Below are 6,286 nucleotides of genomic sequence, written 5' to 3' on the forward strand. Positions count from 1 at the left end.
GTCAGTACCTTCAAAACGTCCAGAATTGTATGTGAATTTGTGTGTGTGTGTGTCTGTGTGGAGGGAGGGAGTAATCATTCAAAAGGTCTTTTTCAGTTCTTTTTAAGTTTTAAAGTGTATTTGATCTACTATTCCGTATAAAATTATCTTAGTAACAAATTGAAAGTATCAGGTAGAAGAAAGTATTTGTAGACATACTTTCTTTCCATTGTTCCTAAGGAGACCACACTGCCCGGGGTGAGAAAGCTGCAAGAGAGATCAAATAAGGAGAGCTGAGGTTCCCATCCTCAGTCAACACAAGCCCCAGAAAAAGCTGGCTCTAGAAGTTTCCTAAAAGAAAATACCAGTACTTAAAGGCGCCTGAGTAGTCCAGGCTATCCCTTGTGCATGTGTGTGTTCAGTTGCTGAGTCGTCTCCAACTCTTTGTGACCCCAAGGACTGTAGCCCACCAGGCTCCTCTGTCCATGGGATTCTCCAGGCAAGAATACTGGAGTGGGTTGCCATGCCCTCCTCCGGGGACCTTCCTGACCCAGGGATCAAACCTGAGTCTTCTGCATCTCCTACATTAGCAGGTGAATTCTTCACTACTGCACCATACTGCACCACCTGGGAAGGCATTACATTATCAGCCTGCTAAGTATATACTTCATGGCCATTCTGGAAATAAACATAAGGGGTTAAGAAGAGTCCCTTTCATACAAAGGTGTGAGAAGTGTCTGTAGCAGGTGTAACCCCCGCACCCAAGACCAACTCTCCAGCCACAGGTGCGTCAGCATCCCCAGGAGGATTGGTTAAAACACAGACCTCAGTCCCTGCCCCCAGAATTTCTCATTCAGTAGCTCTGGGATGGAGTCTAAGAATTTGCACATCCAGCATGTTCCCAGGTGATGCTAATACTGAGAACTGCTGCTTTAGTGGACAGAAAAGAGGCCTGAACTTTAGGCTCCCTGGCTACAGGCTTGAATGGGTCACCTATTAATAACTAGCCCTACAATTGTCATAAAATCACTCGTACGCTTGGTCTTCCTTTACTAATCTGTCAAATGGAAGTAATAGCTGTCTACCTCTTCCCAGCTCACTGTATTTTATTTTAAAAATATTTATTTATTTGGTTGTGCTGGGTCTTAGTTATAGCACATGGGATCCTTGTTGCAGCATCTTTAGTTGTGGCATGTGGGATCTACTTCCCTGACCAGGGATCGAACCCCAGCCTGCTGCACTGGGAGCATGGAATCTTAGCCACTGGACCACCAAGGAGGTCTCTAAGCCCACTTTAACATCTACAGGGTTACAGAGTAATAAAACGGGATGATAGACAACGTAGAGTTAAAATATATGCAGAGTGCTGTTTAACTTTCAGATTGGAGAGATCTACTTTCAGTAAAGCTGGCATCCTTTCATGCTCCATCAGAGACCGGAAAAGGAAGTGGTTCCATGTTTGCAGAAAACACTAGCATGGGCTGCCCCAAGATGAAATTATAAAGTGGCATTAAGGTTGGAGATGTCTTAACTTCACCCTTTGTGTCACCAGCTTCTCCCTCTCTCATTTCCTGTGTTCAGAACACTCCCTGCCATGGGAGTCTGTGTGCATCACAGGAAAGCAACAAGCGAGGTGGTGATGTGCACATGTTCTAGGTCAGACACTGCATTCGGTATCATTCTTGAGCTGTGTGACTCTGGGAAAGCGATTAATCTCTCTGTGCTTATTCATCTGCAAAATGAAGAGAAAAAGAATACATCCTTCACTCTGTCAGGGGTTGTTGTCAGGCTTAACTGAGATTCTAGGACAGCACCAAACAAATAGCAAGAACTCAATAAATGTTAGTTAACATCGAGGGTTATCAGCCATTTTCCATGGAGGGTACATTTGCTATCATTTGCTGTGTCCCTCTCCTGAAGGTTGGTCCACGTTAAGCCTCATCTCTCCTGGTGATCTTGTTTGTTAGAGGGATGCCCCGCACAAGGAGAAGGGCTGAGAGCTATCCTGAAGGCTGTGAGTAATACCCCAGTCATATGACATTCCCCTGCAGTCAGAAGTCATCTGCCTCTCATGCAAGCCAGGTCAGCTTGTCCCTCTTGCCCCAAGGGCCAGCCCTTTCGGCAGCTGTACTGTTTACTTCCCCTGAATCTTCTTGGATCGCACTTTGGCTGCAGAGTCAGCGGCCCCCTTGTCCTTGTGTGTCCAGAGACTAGAGTAAAGCCTGACCAGCTGGCCGTGGCTGCTGGCCGATGTGTCGCTATCCCTGGGACAGCTGCAGATTCAACACCGACGAAAAACGAAAGCCCAGCCCAGCAGTTGGTTCCTGTGGGTGAATGAAAAAAAAAAAAAAGGGAATAAGACCAACCTGGTTCATCCTCTAGAAGGCGCATAGAGGGGAAAGGGGGAAGGTCCCTAGAAGCACGGAAGGCACCTGTTTGACTTCCCCAAGTTGCCTTCTACACTCCTGTCTGAAATGAGGGGACCGGGTGATTTCCGGGGCTGCTTTTAGCTTTGCTTTTAGATCAATAAACAAGATTCTGTCCGTGAAGGAGGATAAAAGACAGAAGGAGGGAGCGATCCTGACTAGTATCTCTCAGAAATGCACTGTTGCTGCTGCCAAGTCACTTCAGTCGTATCCGACTCTGTGCGACCCCATAGACGGCAGCCCACCAGGCTCCCCCGTCCCTGGGATTCACACCTGCCCACAAACCCATCACACCCAGTGGAACTGCGTGCCTATAATCTGACATCCCTTTCTGCATCATTTCTTTTTCTCCTGCGAGGATCATAACATGAACGTGTTAGGAGGAGGACATCGAGAGTCATTCTTCGTGCCTGGTTTCTGTCATTCTTCCATGCGTCCCAAGTTACTGGTCCTCTGCCCGCCGCCCTCCGGACTCTCACCCACCCAACAGCAGCTGCACACCTTTGAGGTCCTGCCAAGGGGCTCCGAGGAGGCGCTTCCTCTAATAACCAGCAGGTGGCGATCAAGCCTCAGGAGAAGCCGGCGGGCTGTTGTGGGAGGAGCCCCAGCGTGGAGAACGACTGTCACTCATCAGCCCAACCCGCTGTCCATCAGAATTGTCCTGACCAGGGCAACTGGGCCTCTGGGCACGGGAAACACTCACAGTTCCAGAAAAGCAGTAAAGGGATGTGCGAATTTCCTCGATTAATCAAAATCAAAAGCCTCTTGTATTTGGTGGGGTGGGGTGGGGGGTGGGCTGTTTGGCAGGATGGAAAACCTGGGATGGTACCCATCAAAAGTGGTTCCCAAAAAGGCGGGGTCCTAAGTCCACCTTGGGACATGGGAACTGGGAGGTGGCAAACATCTGCTCAGGACTTGCCCACTCAGTTCCTGTTTCTTTTCTTGATGAGGAAAGAGCCTGGTGTTTTTTGTTTTGTTTTGTTTTTTTCTTGTTTTTTGTTTGCTTTTTTTCTGGACTTCTGAATTTGCTGTTTAGTTTCTAAGAGTCATCAGCATACTTTGTTTGGGACTTGGCTCTGCATTAAAAAAATAAAAACCTTGGGGTGAGAATGGGCTGGAGTAACCCCCAAAGTTGGCCCGTTCGTGCAGCGGGACCACTCATGACCTTTCAGTTCTTCACCTCAAAGTTTTCAGGTGAAAAGGAAAGAATAGATGTCTAGATAATTATTTTTAAAGTAGACAAGATGCTTGTGTCTAGATCAAACCCACACCACATGGAAACTAGTATTTGGAGATAAATAACAGGAGTCTGGCACAGGGCTGGCTTCAGTAATTGTGCCCATCTTTCTTCTTTCTTTTCCTGTCTGCTCCATATTCACTAATAGTAGAGTCATGAAAATTGTTTCCTCTTGAGAGCGTGTAAGAGGCTAAACTTCCACATCTGTCCACCAGGACATAAGGAAAGATGGGGCGGTGAGGTTGGTAAATGGGAACAATCAGGGGCTTTATCCCCACCCCACTCCTTCAGGACCCGGGATGGGAACAGAGAGACAGGGGGATGTGTCACAAGCCTGGCCCAGGGGGCAGTTTTGTTCTCTGCTCTCGGCCACTGCTTGGCATTGGCAGAGATAAAGGATGATTTGGAATGAGCCCCCAGAGGGGCAGGTGGCCTGTGAGTGATGCTGCTGCTGCTCCTAGGAGAGAGGACACCTGGAGTCCATCTGATGCTGGGGAGGCTGTATTCAGAGCAGGCCTCCCCTGGGAACCCACTCATCATGGCTTCATAGGCTTTCTTGCTTCCCTGGGCTTTCATCCCCTCGACAGGCCCTCCGACCTGAGCTCAAAGGGCCCTGAGGTAGTCATGGCTGGAAGTCAATCCCTAGGGGTCCCCTCCTGCAGGAGGGCTCTGAAGGCACCTGGGACTGGTCTGGCCTCTGATGGTTCTCCCTACACTGGTGGGTGACAGGGGTCCAGTATATGCCCGCTGGGCTGTGTGTACCTGGGACAGGGCCATGCCTAGGACTCCAGGAAGACAGACTGGATGCTTGTGGGAAGCACAGGAGATCAATGTAAAGGCATGTCTTGGAGCAACATTGCCCAAAGATTGCCAACCCGTCTATGTGCTTTGGGTCCTGCGAGAAAAGTCATCTTGTTACCTATAGGATGATTTCCTTGGAGGAAATCTTCGAAGTCAGTCATTTGTTGAGGACTTCCTCACGCCCCCGTGGGCACCTGATGAAGAGTGCCCCACCCATCCTGACTCAGGGCTCTCCTGATGATCCTTGATACCCAGGCTTAGAACTCCTCTGGACTCTCACTAGGGTCTCCAGAGCTTACTGTCCCCTCCCCAAAGCTCCCCTGTGGTCAGCTGCTCCCTGCCTTTCAAAGTGATACTGGAAATGATCTTTTGCTTTAAACAAGTTATTATTATTTTATTTATTTATTTTTGGCTGTGCTGGGTCTTTGTTGCTTTGCGCAGGCTTTCTCTGTTTGTGGCGAGCAGGGGCCACTCTTCGCTGTGGTGACCTCTCTTGCTGTGGACACAGGCCCTAGGTCACACGGGCTTTAGTAGTTGCAGCTCACGGGCTCTAGAGCACAGGCTCAGTAGTTGTGGCACAAGGGCTTAGTTGCCCCATGGCATGTGGAATCTTCCCAGACCAGGGCTCGAACCTGTGTCCCCTGCATTGGCAGGTGGATTCTTAACCTCTGGGCCACCAAGAAAGTCCTGAAAATGATCTTTTATTTGCATGATACTTGACACTTCCAAAACATACTCCTATAAACTATGCTTTGGGGGTTTAAGAATAGACTTGGGAGATAATTAAAATGATTCCCATTTTTCAGATGGGTAAACCAAGGTCCAGAGAGTTTTAGTGAAGGGCCTGGGAGGGTGAAGAACAGTGCCTTCTGCTCCCAGAGCCGTGTTCTTTCTGCTGCATCCCACCAATGAGGCCTCAAGCTTTCCCTTCAACAAGGAGGTGATGGGGATTTCTGGGCCCTTACTCCTTCCTGGGAAAGATGTGAAGCTGCCATTTTCCGGGACTGATACCTCATGCTTTTCAGCGGTCTCCAAGAACAGGGTGTAAGAGTGTGGCTTTCAAGCCAGTTTGGAGGGGCAGGAGTTGTATGGAAGGGAAGTATTAGGAAGAGATGGGAATACCAGACCACCTGACCTGCCTCTTGAGAAACCTGTATACAGGTCAGGAAGCAACAGTTAGAACTGGACATGGAACAACAGACTGGTTCCAAATAGGAAAAGGAGTATGTCAAGGCTGTATATTGTCACCCTGCTTATTTAAACTGTATGTTGTCACCCTACTTATATGCAGAGTACATCATGAGAAACGCTGGGCTGGAAAAAGCACAAGCTCGAATCAAGATTGCCGGGAGAAATATCAATAACCTCAGATATGCAGATGACACCACCCTTATGGCAGAAAGTGAAGAGGAACTAAAAAGCCTTTTGATGAAGGTGAAAGAGGAGAGTAAAAAAGTTGGCTTAAAGCTCAACATTCAGAAAACTAAGATCATGGCATCTGGTCCCATCACTTCATGGCAAATAGATGGGGAAACAGTGGAAACAGTGGCTGACTTTATTTTTCTGGGCTCCAAAATCACTGCAGATGATGACTGCAGCCATGAAATTAAAAGACGCTTGCTCCTTGGAAGGAAAGTGATGACCAACCTAGACAACATATTAAAAAGCAGAGATATTACTTTGCCAACAAAGGTCCATCTAGTCAAGGCTATGGTTTTTCCAGTGGTCATGTATGGATGTGAGAGTTGGACTATAAAGAAAACTGAGCACAGAATTGATGCTTTTGAACTGTGGTGTTGGAGAAGACTCTTGAGAGTCCCTTGGACTGCAAGGAGATCCAACC

This window comes from Cervus elaphus, chromosome 7, assembly GCF_910594005.1.
Source record: "Cervus elaphus chromosome 7, mCerEla1.1, whole genome shotgun sequence".
Taxonomy (NCBI): domain Eukaryota; kingdom Metazoa; phylum Chordata; class Mammalia; order Artiodactyla; family Cervidae; genus Cervus; species Cervus elaphus.